Consider the following 15,103-nt stretch of genomic DNA (forward strand, 5'->3'; position numbering starts at 1 on the left):
CCACCAAAATGGCCTCAGGGTTCCCGTCCCAAAGTACAACAGTTCCCCAAAGTGGTCTCTTGTTCCTTACCACCAAGTAGCAAACGATCTTTAGAGCAACAGGTTTAAACCACGTAGAATTGATAACAATTAAATATATTGAAATATTTTTAAAATGGGCTCACGAGCAGGGTTTCAATAAAGATTGGGCAAAAAGACACTAGTAGCAATATCCTATTTCTCGAAACTACGGGAGGGGGACTCGGATCCCACCCAGAACGCCATGATCTCTTATGCTATGAAAGGCTGGGCAAAAATGGAGGGACCCCAGGTAGACGCCCACCGCCGTCTAGATTTTGACAAGCTAATAAAGATGATAAGCTAGCTAGACGGCATTTGCTGTCATCCTTATGAGACCATGTTATTTAAAACAGCATTTCTTCTGGCATATTTTGGGACTTTCCGAATAAGAGCTCATCACCTCTAGCACCAAAGCCAACAATGGTATCATGGAGACCAGGTTTAGACATGACAGCGTCAACATAGACATACAACAGTCTAAAACAGGGGCCAAAAGAACCATCAGCATTTGCTGCATTGATGATGCAACAAACTGCCCGGTGTATATCGCCAACCTTTATTACGCACATATGCCCAAAGTGGGGGGGGTTCTTAATCTACAGGGATGCCACTGCACTAAGCCGCTATGTTAGTATGTGCCACACACTTGGATGGATTTCTTAATGGTGGCTTGCGTCACATCTAGATGGAATTGTGAATGTTAGCATGTGGACACACTTAGGTGGAATTCTTAACCTTCGCTTGCGTCGCATCTACACGAATTGTGAATGTTAGCATGTGCCACGCTTAGATGGAATTCCTAACTCTAGCTTGCGTCACATCTAGGTAGAAAAGTGAATGTTAGCATGTGCCACACGCTTAGATGGAATTCCTAACTCTAGCTTGCGTCACATCTAGATAGAAATGTGAAAGTTAGCATGCACCACACTTAAATGAAACTGGGAATGTAACCAAGTGCCACACTTGGATGGAATCGTTATCGCTAGCCTCCCTCACATCCTGATAGGATATTGAAAGTTAGCAAGTATCACACTCGGATGGAATAGCGAACGATAGCAAGCATCACACCTAGACATAATTGCAAGGACAGCAATGCCAATTAACCAATCCACTAACAATCTCACCCCTCTGCATACGCCTCTCATACTCTAACCAAACACAACCACAAGCCTACCACACAACAATCCGCACAAACTTCACTACACTGCAACAACAAGACAAGCCACACATAGACTCGCACAACAGCACATCGAGACTAACAACGGTAAAACACCCCAAGCCCAGCCGACGGACCCACCAGGCTGAGGCTGCCAACAGCACATCACTGCTCCCTGGCACTTGTCCAGCCTTTTCCCACTAACTCACCCCCCTTCCCTTTTTCAGAGCTGCTAGAGCGCGAGGTGACCACTCTAGTGGTGGTGGTGCGCGGTACAAATATCCTTTAACATTAACATAACAGCTCTTCTGGGTTGCCTCTGTCATTAGGGTATTCCCTGTCCAGAGAGGAGTTTTCACCACCAGTGAGATCCTACTTGACCTGTCCCCAAATGTTGGCTGTTGCGTAGTGGGCTAATTGTCACGGGAGGATAGCTCTGGGGCACGTGCTTGCCTTGGAAGCAAGACGACATGGAGCAACACAGCTTTGATACCCGGGTCCACACTTAGAAACCTCTGGGTATTAAGCACGTTATAAATAATCCTATCATAATCCATCATAACTGCTTTGTTACATTTTCTTTGGAACTAGAATTTGGTGATATGTTTTTCCATTGCTTCTTGGGTTCGCATCCACTCTGTATAGGATATTCCCTCCTTCAAGAAAGTGGGGATGTTGCAAGGTACGGGTATATTCTTTGGAAACGGTTACCTTCTGGGCTTGTTTCAACAGTGAGCTTGTTCTGTGCTTTGGCAAACTCCAGGAAAGCTGGCCCTGTGGCTTTCACCCGCTGATCTGTCCTCTCTCGACTTTGTCATTTCATTGAAACTTGCTTATGCTCGCTCCGTCTCATTGATGGTTTCGACCGCTTCAATTTCTTGTATTACAATCGTCTCGTAGATCCATTGGGCATGCGACTGGCCTGGCTTTATGGTATATGCAATGAGGCTCCCCAGGTTGAAAAGTACAATCTTCACTTACTGTCTAATCTTCATCAATCACACCTGCTCCCAAATCTTGAGTACTTGTGAGGTGAGCCAGGCTGGATTTGGGGGCAAGGCTTCCATGTCTTCCTTCTGATAGTTCCTCCTGTATCCCTGTTTCGGACCAATGCTTTCCCCTGGGGTGGGTTCGCCCCTTCCTAATCTCCATATATCAGATTCTACTGCTCACGATGTCCATCTCATGGGCACCCGGTCGGTCTTGGTCAGCAGCACTATCCTCTGCTACTCTTCTGAGATGTAGGTCGCCTCTGTATTGGGGTCTTGGTAATCCCACTTCAAATACCATGTGTCACATATGGCACAGAAACACTGTTTTGGAGACAATTCCGTCGTGTATTTCAGTGTTGTAGGCTCTAGGGCAAACTGTTTCTCTTTAGTCTTCTTTGGGATTTCCTCCCTAACCAGGAGCCTGCAATCTCTGCAATGGTAATACCTACTGTCTACGGTCTGTTTTAGACTAATGGAGACTCCCTAAATACAGGCTCACTGTAGGATTTCCAACTTTCCCTACTCACCAGGGGTTAGTCTTCTAATTGGAAATTTTGATTGTGTCTTACACTTAACTCTGTTGGATTTGAATAGGTTCTCACACTCCACACGCCTGCCATCTTCTTTAAACTTTCTACCTATCACTCTTCTTACTCCTCCTTCCTATTTGCTATCCCTCTCATGTCGTACTCCTCCCTATCACCACCACGATTTGATGTTACTACTCTGCCCACCGCTGCCCAACCGCCATTCGCTTCACATCACTTCTTACAATGACTTCTACTCATTCGCCACACAAACACGTACACTCGCAGCACAGAACCACTTTCACTCCTAAGCCAGTGCCTCACTTTCCCCTGCAGTCTCCTCCGCAAACCACTGCTCCTTCCCCACTGAATAATCCACACTTCTGTTGCCTTTCTAATTTTCCTTCCTCTGTCATGGTTGGAGCTCTTTCCCTGGCCCGTGCAGACATATTTTCCACTCCTATGATGTGTATGTGGGTGTGTATGTTATGATTATATGTTTAGTAGTTACAAAAGAACTTTACAACATTTTGTTTTACATTTAACAGCCATCTTAAACATTGGTCTAAAACCTATACTGTTAAAAACATAATACCTCATAAATCAAAGCGTAAAACATCCACTAAAACATCCCATAAAGCATGTTATGACTTAGTCAAACAAGTCCATGGAGCACAGCTTACATATGCAATATAGGCATCACCACATACAATGGTCAAGTTGCCTTTATCGACCACCCAAGGGAGCAAACTCTTGTGTGTAACAAGGCGAGGGGCAGGGGACGTAAGTGGAAAACATCAAAATACCATCACCACACTCTGCCCCGTTGGGGTGAGCAATACTCACCCTGGTACGGGGGGGCAACCCTCCATCCATAATTTAATAAAAATTATTAAAACCGGGCATTAGACTAACCCATGATTCCAATGCCCTAAGACCTACTTTGGATCCCTATTTGTATAAACCTGTTACACTTTCATGTTACTGATGAATAGATAGTTTCTCTCAATCCCCTGTGCCGTAGGTGTCCACCGGTAATAGTTTTTTATTGGCTCCCCATAGATGGTATAGGGCGATGTGCACACTTTGATTATCAGTGTTCAAACAGTAATTCCAGAAGGCTTCGTCCTTGATAAACTCATGAGTGTACCAGACGTCCCAGAATAGTTGTGTTCCACTCCTAATGCTGCGCACTCGGTCATGAGCTGTCTCGCGGTCTCTACCATGCCTGGGATCTTACAGATGCAGCAGCATCTGTCCTTTGAGGTAATCCCTAGCTGTGGTCCAATGGAGACCAAAGCTGTCGATTGGTTAATGTGCAGTCGTGGGCAAAACTACAGAACTGCCAAATCTGGGGACTGCCTCACGTATTTCTTTGGTTTCAAATATCTATGCGTAACTCCTGCGACGTACACATAGCCGCGTAAAATAGCCAAATGATTATAATTATTAGACCAATCCCACAATTTGGCTTTATCTATAAATATACGCTTTAGTATTTCATACTTTGTGCCCCTAGAATAATCTGGACTCCATTCAATATTCTTAAAATAGTTAGTAACTAGAGTCTCGAAGCAGTCTTGCCTACTCAATCGCAAATTTGTATGGTTATCTAATGGGGACAGCAACTGGCATTTGGGTTTGAAATGTATTTTCAAGTTCAAGAAGTCTCACCGTATCAACAGTTCACCTTTTAGTGAAGTCGAGCCTAATTCTAGCCTTCTATATTGCACTGAAGTAGAACCACAAAGCCTCAAAATCTGTCTCCAAAACTGTCCCTCTATAACATCCAACCATGTCAAATCCCTCATTGCAAGGCCTCCAATCCATAGAGCACCATAGGGCAAAAACATTGTAAAGTATAATGACCCCCGCAAATGTGAACCCTGCTGTTTCTCTTCTAAAGTTCTGGATCAACAGAATCATCCTCACTGCCCTGGTTTTCTTGGCTTCAACTATATTATTGTAGGTTTTACTACTACTCATATTGAGTCCTAAATACAGATAGGACTCAACATATTCCACTTTGCACAAGGGAGTATCAAAACTTGGTTGCTTGGCCTTTTTAGACGAAACAACCAATATTTTAGTTTTCCTGTTTATTTTCATCTTATTTTAAAGTGCATATTTATTTAAGCTACTAAACGTGGCTTTGGCTCCACCAAATGTATAGTTTAGCATGACTAAGTCGTCTGCATAGAGCTGGGCAGCAGCCTTCTACTGATAGTAAGCAGGGCTGCAAATCTGCCATATATACATAAATACAGAGGGGCCAGGGTACATCCGTGCTTTACTCCCTTAGCAATCCTGACCGGGTCAGTGACCATCCCCTCTTCCGTCACTCGAACATCTGCTTGTGTATTCAGGTGGAGGCCTTTCAAAATGTTAACAAGCCAGAGGGCATCCCCATGCAAGGAGCTTTCCCTATAGCTTTAGGCCACGGGTGCACAACATACGGCCCGCGGGCCAGTTGCGGCCCGCAAGGAACAAAGACTTTCCTAATGGAGGGCGGCCCGCAAGCAGCATTGGCTGCCCTCCATTAGGAAAGTCTGTCTTCCGGGCTGGACAAAACACTGGCCCTCATTAGTTCAGTGCACACGAACCACGCAGCTCCTACGAGCCACGTATTGCGTGTGTGCTGCACCAATGGAGGGTCAGCACTACGGCTGGCGTGGCGACTAAGGCTTGATGCCGGAAGGCATTTCAGCCTTGCCACGCCAGCCATAGTGCCAGAAGCCTCGCCAGCGTTCCAGCACGTCTGGTAAGTACATGGTGGGGGGGGGGCTTTATGTTTGTGTGTCTGTCTTGGGTCTGTCCTGACTGTGTTTTTTGTTTTTTTGTGTATGTTGAGATGCGGGGTTGGGGGGGGGGGGGTGTCGGGTCTGTATGGGTGTTTGTATGGCTGCGCAGTGTATGTTGAGATGGGAGGGTGGGGGCTGTGTCGGGTCTGCCTGAATGCGTTTGTGTGCAAGTGCAGTGTGTGTTGAGATGCGGGTGTGGGGTGTGTGTCTGGTCTGCCTGAATGTGTTTGTGTGCAAGTGCACTGTATGTTGAAATGCTGGGGGGCACGGGGGGTGTCGGGTATGCCTGAACGTGTTTGTGTGCGTGCATGGTGTATTGGTGTATGCTTGTGAGCTGAGTTGGGGGTGGGGGGCTCGGGTTTGTATGGGTGCATGGTGTATGCTTGTATGTGTGCTGAGTTGGGGGTGAGGGGGTTCAGGACTGTATGGGTGCAGAGTGTATACTTGTTAGTTTGTATGCAGGGGTGGGGGGGTTGGGGTCTGTATGAGTATGTATGCATGGTGCATGCTTGGTGGCATGGGACATATTGTTTGCATGAGGGGTGGGTGTCTTGGGGCATAGTGTTTGGTTGGAGGTGAGGGGGCCATGGGGCATAGTGTTTGGTTGGGGGTGAGGGGGCCATGGGCATAGTGTTTGGTTGGGGGTGGGGGAGCCATGGGGCACAGTGTTTGGTTGGGGCTGAGGGGGCCATGGGGCATAGTGTTTGGTTGGGGGTGACTCAACAAAGGTTGTACTCCTCTTGGGCAATCCAAACAGCAAAGTATAGCAGTCCAAAATGTCCAATCAAGTGTAAATAAAATATATATAATTTAAACAGACGATATGCAATAACTAAATAAAAATAAATGATAACAATGGAAAATGTGTAGTACGAAATGTAAGTTTGAAATACAAATAAAAATCATTACACCTCAAAAAAATATTCTTTTTCCATGTGTTTAATAAAAATTGGGGATTGAAAAAGCCTCCTGCCACGCCCCACCGCGCCTACCATCCCACCCACATTTATTTTTCGGCCCACTATGGCCATCATGTAAGGTACTTTCGCCCTCTGTCAAAATCAGTTGTGCACCCCTGCTTTAGAACCCTTAAATTATGGATCATACTGCAGCCAGTCTGCATGAATTGGAGGATCTGCAAGTCATCCACCCAATTCTGCAATGCCCTCAACACAAAGTTCGAGAATATTTTTCCTGTAACGTCCAACAGAGACAACAGTCTGTAGTTCTCCGGCAGCATACGATCACCTCTCTCGTATACTGGGAGAAGTACAGACTGCTGCCGAGACTCAGGAATGGTCTGAGATACACAGACCTTATCAAACAAAATCTTCAACATTCTGACCCACTGTCCTGGATTCTGTTTGAGCACAATATTGGCCAAGCCATTTGGCCCTGGAGCCCTAGAGTTTTTAAGTTTAAGAATTGCACTTCTGACCTCGGTTTCCCGAAATGTCGGTAGCCAGCCACCGACCATATAATTCCGAGGTGGGGGCGAGGTATAGTGATTGTCACTACCCTCCATAGAACTGACCCAAACATATTCCTGGATAGGGTTCACTATAAGTTTCTTAGCCTCGCCTTTAGCCATAGCTAATTTTACCCAGATCTTCCTCTGGCAATTACCTTGGAGTGCCATAAGCATTTGTTGACAGTTTGTGTTGTGAACGGAAAACCCCCATCGCTGCAGCCATGCTTGGACATTTTCTTTTTTTTGATCAAACATTTTATTGATTTTTCATTCAAAAATAAATAGACACTACAGCAACTGGGAGAGCTGTATGGGAGAGCTGTATGGGGAGCTCTCCAAGCCCAACGTTCAAAGCTAAACATACAAAGAGAAAAGTGGGTCACAAAAAAGCAAAAGCGAACAGCAGTGGTACATGTCAACACAGTAGTCTCTGCACTGTTATGTATTCCCAGGGTCGGGCCGATTGGTAGGAGAAGGACAGGTTTTCGGGGCAGCCTCTCGCAGTGTAAACTCTGTACTCCATTGCAATACATATGTCTATATCCGTGGCCCATTGCTCGAAGCTGGGTGCCACTTCCAATCCCCATAATTGTGCTATGTTCCTCTTCGTTAATGCTGTGGTGGTTGACAGAAATAGCTTCTCGTATCGTGACAGTTCGTTTTCAACCTCTATCCCTAACAGCAAAAGCTTCAGTTCCCTGGGGACTGTTTTGTCCAGAATCTTTGAAAGTTTGTCACACCATTCTTGCCAGTAGTGTCGAATATGCTCACACTCCCATAGAATGTGGAAGAAGGTGCCTTCTTCACGCTTGCAGCGTAAGCAGTGTGAGTCTGATATCTTGCCCCAGCGGAAAAGTGCCACTCTTGGATAGTATACCCGGTGGAGGATTTTAAGCTGGATGAGTCTGAATCTGGATGAGATTGCCATCTCCCGGGGATACAGCTATCCAGTCCTTTGCCTGAATTGCCCCCACATCCCGCTCCCATTTAGCCTTTAGGCTTGTCAATTTGGTCGTGGCGAAGGAGGTGATAGCATTCTACATGACCGACGTGACTTTATGTTTAATTCGTTCAGAAACTACTTTGCGTTCCATCGGGGTGTATTCAGGCAGATCGCTCATGGCAGGAAGGTGAGTTAACAGTGCGTGACTTGACTGCGTGTAGTGGTATTGTTCCGTGGGTGGGAGAGAAAAGCGGGATACCAAAGCGTCAAATGGAATCACCTCTCCCTCCCGTATCACATCCCCAATTTTTACTATCCCACGGAACGTCCAGTTGGGCCATCTGGGGAGCTTGTTTACTTCTGGGAGGTTTCTGCTATTCCACAGCGGTTGTACGGGTGTTAGTTTGTTCCCCCAGCCCATATATTTGTGTTTCTGCCCATACTCGTGGCATATGCGATAGCATGGATGGGGGGGGTGTCATGATGCCTACCCCCGGGCATCCGGATCAAGCCCATCAGCCCCGGGAGCAGGCATCCAGACATTTACAAAAACCCCAGCAGCCCCAGCTAGGGGCTGTCTGGGTTCAGTCCTGGCGCCGTAGGCACCAGGCTCATAGACATTACTTACCTCATGCAGACCATGCTGCAACCGCGTGCCTGCAGCCAGCACCCAGTCTTCTGCCACGGCCGCCTCGAATCCGGAGCTCCTAGAATAAAGAGGAAGAAAAGGACAAGGTTAGGAAACAAACTTATTTCAAATTTCTCACCTGATTCGGGATCCATTTCATCTCCCGACCTGGAAAGTACATCAGTCCTGCACACGTCGCTTCGCCAGCTCCAGCACGGCGCCATACTCACCAGTTCTCACCGCATCTTTCGATCCGGCACTGTCTCCATCATTTCTTCGCCGTACTCCGGCACCTAGGGACACAAGAATAACAAGGTGAGCCAAGGGAATCAACAAATACCTCTTACCACCATAGATTTACCTGATTTACCACCGGCGGTATTATTCTCCATATCTTCATATGCCGCATCTGTAAAGAGGGAGAAAAACACGTTGACGCATGCAATAGTTACCAGACAGCGTTGGGTAACACAGACTCTTACCTGAACGCCAGCAGCAGCTATAAGACCTTCTTCTCACAAACTCAGTTGCAACTTAAGGAAGGAAGGGGACAATAGTGAACATCGGGCACTTTGAACTCTTTGAACTTGATACTTACCAATCCCGTCTGGGACTTCAGAGTCAATGCTTACCGGAACTCTCCCAACGCCTTCAAACCAGTGAAGTAACTGGTATCTATGCGCCCCCACAAATGCGCCCCCACAAGACACGCAGGATGGAGAGCTCATCTTTTACAAACATAAGGTGAGGTTACTAAGGGGATATCGGAGGTGATTAGTGGGGGAGAGCGAGAACAGTTGGGAGGCCATCACTAAAACCCACAGTTGGCTAATCCCTGTCTCCACTTGCAGGAAAATACTTCTTCGGGTCCAGCAGACAAGACTAGGCGGGCCAGTCCAGACATTCATCTCTGCACTACGCATCACGTTGACGGAGACCGCAGCTGTCCGGGTCCGATCGACACCCCTGTGGGGTCCAGGTGAGCGTAACAGTGGTCGCTCGGCTTACTCGTGGTATAGATGTTCCAGGGGAGGTTTTGTAGGATCGCCTATGATTATCGCACTGATGTGTGGTAGTGACGTGTCCCCGTTCAACATGTCATTCACGATTGCCATTTGGCTGGCCCAGTAATGTCTGTAGTCTGGGGAGGCCAATACCACCCTCCCATATAGATCTTTGGAGCATGGTAAGTGCTATTCGCGATGGCCTCCACCCCATAGCAGTTTTCGGAGGATGCAGTCAATTTTGTGAAATTCACGCCATGGGACGTGTAGTGGGGCATTTTGCAATATATACGAGAAGCGTGGGAGGGCCATCATTTTAGAGGGCTGCTCTGTCTAACAGGGTAAGGGGTGGGGAGACCCAGTGGTGGACGTCTTCCGCGAATCGTGCCGTGATCAGGTATAGGTTTACAGGTATATATTCTCTCAGGTCTTTTGTGATTTGAATGCCAAGGTATCTGAATTGTTTCAGTTCAATATAATGGACAGTTTGTTGGTACTGTTTCGTTTGCCTTTCTCAACTGGAAAAGTATGGACTTAGTCCAGTTAACACATAGGCCGCTAAAGCTTCCGTATCTTTCTAACGGGCGTGTCACTACGGGACAGGAGTTAATCGGGTCCTTCAAATATATCAGCAGGTCGTCTGCATATAATCAGACTTTATCCTCCCAATTGTCTGACCAGCGAAAGCCATTCCACGTCTCCGTGGTTCGCAGCAATACTGCGAGGGGTTCAATCGCTATAGCGAAGATCATAGCCGATAGGGGGCAGCCCTGTCTAGTTCCTTTTCCTAATTCGAAGGAGTCTGAGTGCCAGCCATTCACCCTTGCTGCGGCTCTTGGGAGTCTGTAGAGGAGTTTAACCCATTTCATAAAGTGAGGACTGTTAAGATGGATTTCTGAACTCTGTCTAGGGGAGGGGCAGAGGTTCAGAAGGCCAGCCTAGTTTCTTGGAACAGGGTAACCTCTGGACAAGCCAGACCAATCAGGGTAGCGATGGCGGCGGTCAAGACTAGGTCTCAAGAGGGGGGAGGGTGACTGAAAGCCCGCAATGAGCACACAAAGCAAGGACACTCACAAATTACTCCAGGCAGGTGTTATATCAAAAATATAGACCCATTTATTACAAGGCCTTTGTAATATCGACCATAGTAAAGAATCACGGTAAAACTCAAGTAAACCAACACATCACAATCAATACAGTATATATATACAATTACCGAAGGGTCTAAAGAGTAAGAAGCATGAAATATGCAGACCACCTAGATGGGGAGGAAAACAGGCAGTGCAAGTAATCGTTAGACCCAGTTCGCCATCAGAGGCCACCTAACTAGAAGGAAGTCCGAGCCCTATGAAGAGTGGAGCCTTGTGCTCAAAAGTACCTGCACACGCGGGTGCCAATGGGCAAAGGAGAGTCTCTTAAGGGAAATCAGGCAGTTCAGAGAGGTGAACAAACGAGGACGAACAGATCTCTGCTACTCAAGCACAGCCTCCACTTGTGGGCAGAAGCAGGGCGCGAGTGCGAAAAAGGCATGCTGTTTAACACAGCGAGGAAAAGCTACAGGCTCCTGCGGGAGGGCGACCGGTTCATGGTATTGTCTACTCACCGGTCCCCGATGCAGGCAGACCCAGGCTTCTCCGCTTCAGTTTCAGTGCTGGCCGGTTCCAATACGATCAGGGGACGTCTCAGCGCTCTGTAGATTCCGCGGCAGTAGAAGATTAGAGTCGAGGATGTCCCAAACGCAGCGAACACGCACAGATTGTTACCACAGCAGGGCAACTCGGCAGCCACGTGTATTCCAGTCCCAATGTACACATCTCACTTCAGACCTGGGAATGCCAAGTGTACGAATCGTGGGAGAGTGTCGGGAACTCGGAATTTGGCAGCAGCCAGACGGCGGTGACAGAGCAAGGCTCCTGTGTAGGCTGGTCAGTCCACTGGATGGCCCAGGGACCTTTCCGAAGGCTTACGTGCAGGAGTTGGTGAAGATGCCGAGAATAGTTGTTCCCACTATTCTAAAGGGTCGGAGCGCCAGTACAGGCCTTCTCGTACGATCAGAGACAGAGTGGTCTCGCAGGCTGACAGCAGTGCAGAGGAGCAAACCTTCAGCGGGTCACCAGCGATTCCTCGAATCAGCTTCTTAGTTGCAGGATACTTGGCTCCTTATCCTTCGTTCGTGAGAAATCAGGATATCGACATGGTAGTGGGGTTTTCAGCCTCCTTTTATCCAGAGTTCCCTTCGCAGCAAAACGGAGGGGACCTTCTAGGAGATCTGCTCTTAAAACACTCACACCAGACATGAACCTATCGGGGACCACATTGGTCCCAGGCATTCAAGATACACTAGACTCTCTGGCACCCAGGATGTGTATTGGGAACAGACATCCCAGCCCACATCCTGGAGGCTCACACCAAGCCTGTAGAAGCCCACGAAAGCATCTGTGTTTCGCGGGAAAGCACATGCCCAAATAAGGATGGCCCTGGGTCGGCTCGAACTGGGAAAGGTGAAGGGGCAAGATGGTCAGCCGACAGGACAAAGAACCTCGTGGTCTGGCCATTTTGGAAGCCAGGCCACCTGTTTGGGCTAAATGTGAGAAGCACGCTTAACAGGGCAAAAAAGAGTTCAAAACACAAAGAAACGATCGCTGCCACCAGTCCTGTCCGTGACACACTTGCACCGTTCGTTAGCAATCCAATGAGTTTCTAGGGCCTGTAGAATGATTAGAGGCCCAAGAGAGCAGTAACTTAGCTTACAGTGCTGTCTTGTGTCATGTTGCGCGAAAGCTGCAACATGAGGAAAAGAACTACGGAAAACAACGTTTCCCGGTCAGAAGTGAGCGAAAAGCCCAGAGGAGTGCGGCTGAAGGCTGCGCTTCTCTGGCAAAGTCGAGATCAGGGTGTAAAACAGCAAAAAGATTGGGGGTTGCCACATGGAACGAAAATTACCTACAATTATGAAATCTTTCCTAACAAGGACTAAAACCCATGCAATGCATTATTTCCCAAATCGCCTCCCAATAAACTAAATCAAACGCCTTTTCAAAGTCAATGGCTGGCAGTGCCAGAGGGCTCTGAAGGGCGTTGGTACTTTCTAAGGCCGAGTGTAATCTATGGATATTCATACGGGATGATCTTTGCGGCATGAAGCCGCATTGATCCAGATGGATTAAGGACGTTATGACCTGTTGTAGTCGGTCGGCTAACGCTTTCGCAAGGATCTTGGTTTCACTGTTTGTAAGAGAGATAGGTCTGTAATAGCTGCATTTGTCGGGGGTGTTTGCCTGCTTTAGGTATTACTATTATGGTGGCTTCCCTGAGGTCAGGAGTTGGAGAGCCTTGGTCTCGGGAACTTTGATACATGCGTAACATATGCAGAGCTAACTCCCCTGCACCTATCTTCTTCCACAGTTCCAGAGGAAAAACGTTCGGGCCTGGTGTCTTCCCTGATTGAAGCCCTGACATGGCTGCCACAACCTCTTCTTCCGAGATCTCCTTTTCAAGGAGGTTTCGTTCTTCAGTATTCAATGTGGGAAGGGCGACTTCCACTAGGATCGCATTATCAGCGGGGTAGTCTGGCGTTCTGTAGAGATCAGCGTAGAAGGTAGCGAAGCCCTATGCTATTTCCTGATCTGTCAACAGAGGGTCTGAATCTTCTGGGCTGAGACGTCTAATTTGGTTGTGCCCCTCGTCCCTACGTTCTAGCCAAGCTAGCATCTTGCTGGCCTTGTCTACGGTTTCATAAACCCTGGCACGCATCACCCTGTGCGTTTGTCTGGCACTGTTCAGGGCTATATTTTGGAGGTGCTTCTGTCCAAGCAAAAGCACCCGTTGTGTTTCGGCTAGGTCCTTAGTCAGATGGGCCTCTTCCGTGCGTTTTACCTGCCTTTCGGCCTCGTGTAACATGGAGAGGTGTTCCTCCTTCTGGGCAGTGGTCCAGGAGATAATTTCACTTCTCAGCACTGTCTTGTATGCCTCCCATAATACTCCTGGATCAACGACAGTCCCTGTGTTTGTTTCAAAATAAGATTTCGTGGCTGTTTGGATGCGTTCTAATTGATCCGGGAACCCTAGGTAGTAATTATTTAGGCGCCGCCGCAGGGGGGAGCATGTCGGTCTGGAGGTATTGAGTTCTCACATCCGGGGGGGGTGGTCCGAGATTCCTCTAGGGAGTTAGGTGTGCCTTGTAAGCTTTGTGTATATCCACCAGTGGGAGAAAAAAATAGTCTAGTCTCGAGAGCAAGGCATGCGCCCCGGAGTGGAACGAGTATTCTCTACTGCTGGGGTGTAGCTCTCGCCAGAAGTCCCATAGTCCCAGGGCGTCCGCGAAGGTGGCTAGTTTAGTGCGTGTGCTGGGGTTTCTACCTCGCGGGTGTGTGCGGTCCATTTCTACATTCATGACTTCGTTAAAATTGTCTCCCACAATCATGATATTCGATGTGTCCCCGATAATCAGGGGTGAGATATCAGTGAGCAGTGGGGCTAACAGGGCTGATGGTGCATGGATTGCTAGCATTGCAAAGGATTTTTCACATAGTGTCCCCGTAATGTATACGTATCTGCCTCCTGTATCCTGGGTAACGCTGGATAGATGGAGAGGGAGTGTTTTATTTATTAGTATGAGCACGCCACGTGATCCCATAGTAAAACCAGCATGTATTGCAGTTCGATAATTTGTGTGCTTGAACAGATTAGACTGTGCCTGACAAGTGTGACGTGCATTGTGGGCAGTTCATGTATTCCAGCTACTGTACCCGACTGTGTGGACATGAGGAAGCAAGGGATTCGGTTACGGGAGGCATTGCTGTCACAATGCCTGCCCCCAGACATCAAGAGCAGCCAAGTCTGCCCAGAGTACTGGCACCCATGGGGACCTGTAAGGCCCCAAAGGATTGCCTAAGGGCTTCCTGGACTCAGTCCTGGCGCCGTTGGCGCCAGGCTCATATTACCTTTTCAGGCAAGTCAGGTTATCAAGTGATAAAATCATGTACAGCCCAGCTTGAGGTTGGTTGAAGGAACTACTTTATTTAGGGACTATTTCATAAGGTGTGGTGCAGGGACTACTTTACCTGGGAACTACTTCTGGGAGGCTATTTAAACCACGCTCGGAGAACAGAACACGATTTGCGTTATTCTGCACTCCTGCACCGTAACGCTCACTGTGCCTGCAGCTCCAGTCCAGTCTTCAGCCACACCCGTCCTGGTCATCACGATCCATGCCTGCAAGGGAAGGAGAGAGGACAGATTAGAAAAAGAGCCTTACCTGATTCTCCATCGCAATCATCCGGGAGTCTCTGCGTCTGCAGAAAAAGGAACACCAGTTACCCGCGCTATACAAGAATCATCCTAAGAACAATTAGCATAGCGCGGCATGGTACTCACCGGTGATCAGTTCGTCCATACGGTCCTACGAGGCACTCTCACGCGATCGCTGTCCGTAGCAGCCGCATCTGCAGAACAAGGAAAAACAGGTGAGCTGCGCCTCGCTAAAGTACATTCAATCTCCCGCAGCATAATACTTACCCGA

General features: G+C 48.0%; 1 protein-coding gene across 7 annotated transcripts in view; it reads left to right on the plus strand.

Moving 5' to 3' along the window:
• Nucleotides 1-15,103, plus strand: part of HAUS4 (HAUS augmin like complex subunit 4) — an 845,169-nt gene that overhangs the window by 228,004 nt on the left and 602,062 nt on the right. The gene's annotated exons all lie outside the window — the stretch shown is intronic.

This window comes from Ambystoma mexicanum, chromosome 13 (assembly GCF_040938575.1).
Source record: "Ambystoma mexicanum isolate Mex_15411 chromosome 13, UKY_AmexF1_1, whole genome shotgun sequence".
Taxonomy (NCBI): domain Eukaryota; kingdom Metazoa; phylum Chordata; class Amphibia; order Caudata; family Ambystomatidae; genus Ambystoma; species Ambystoma mexicanum.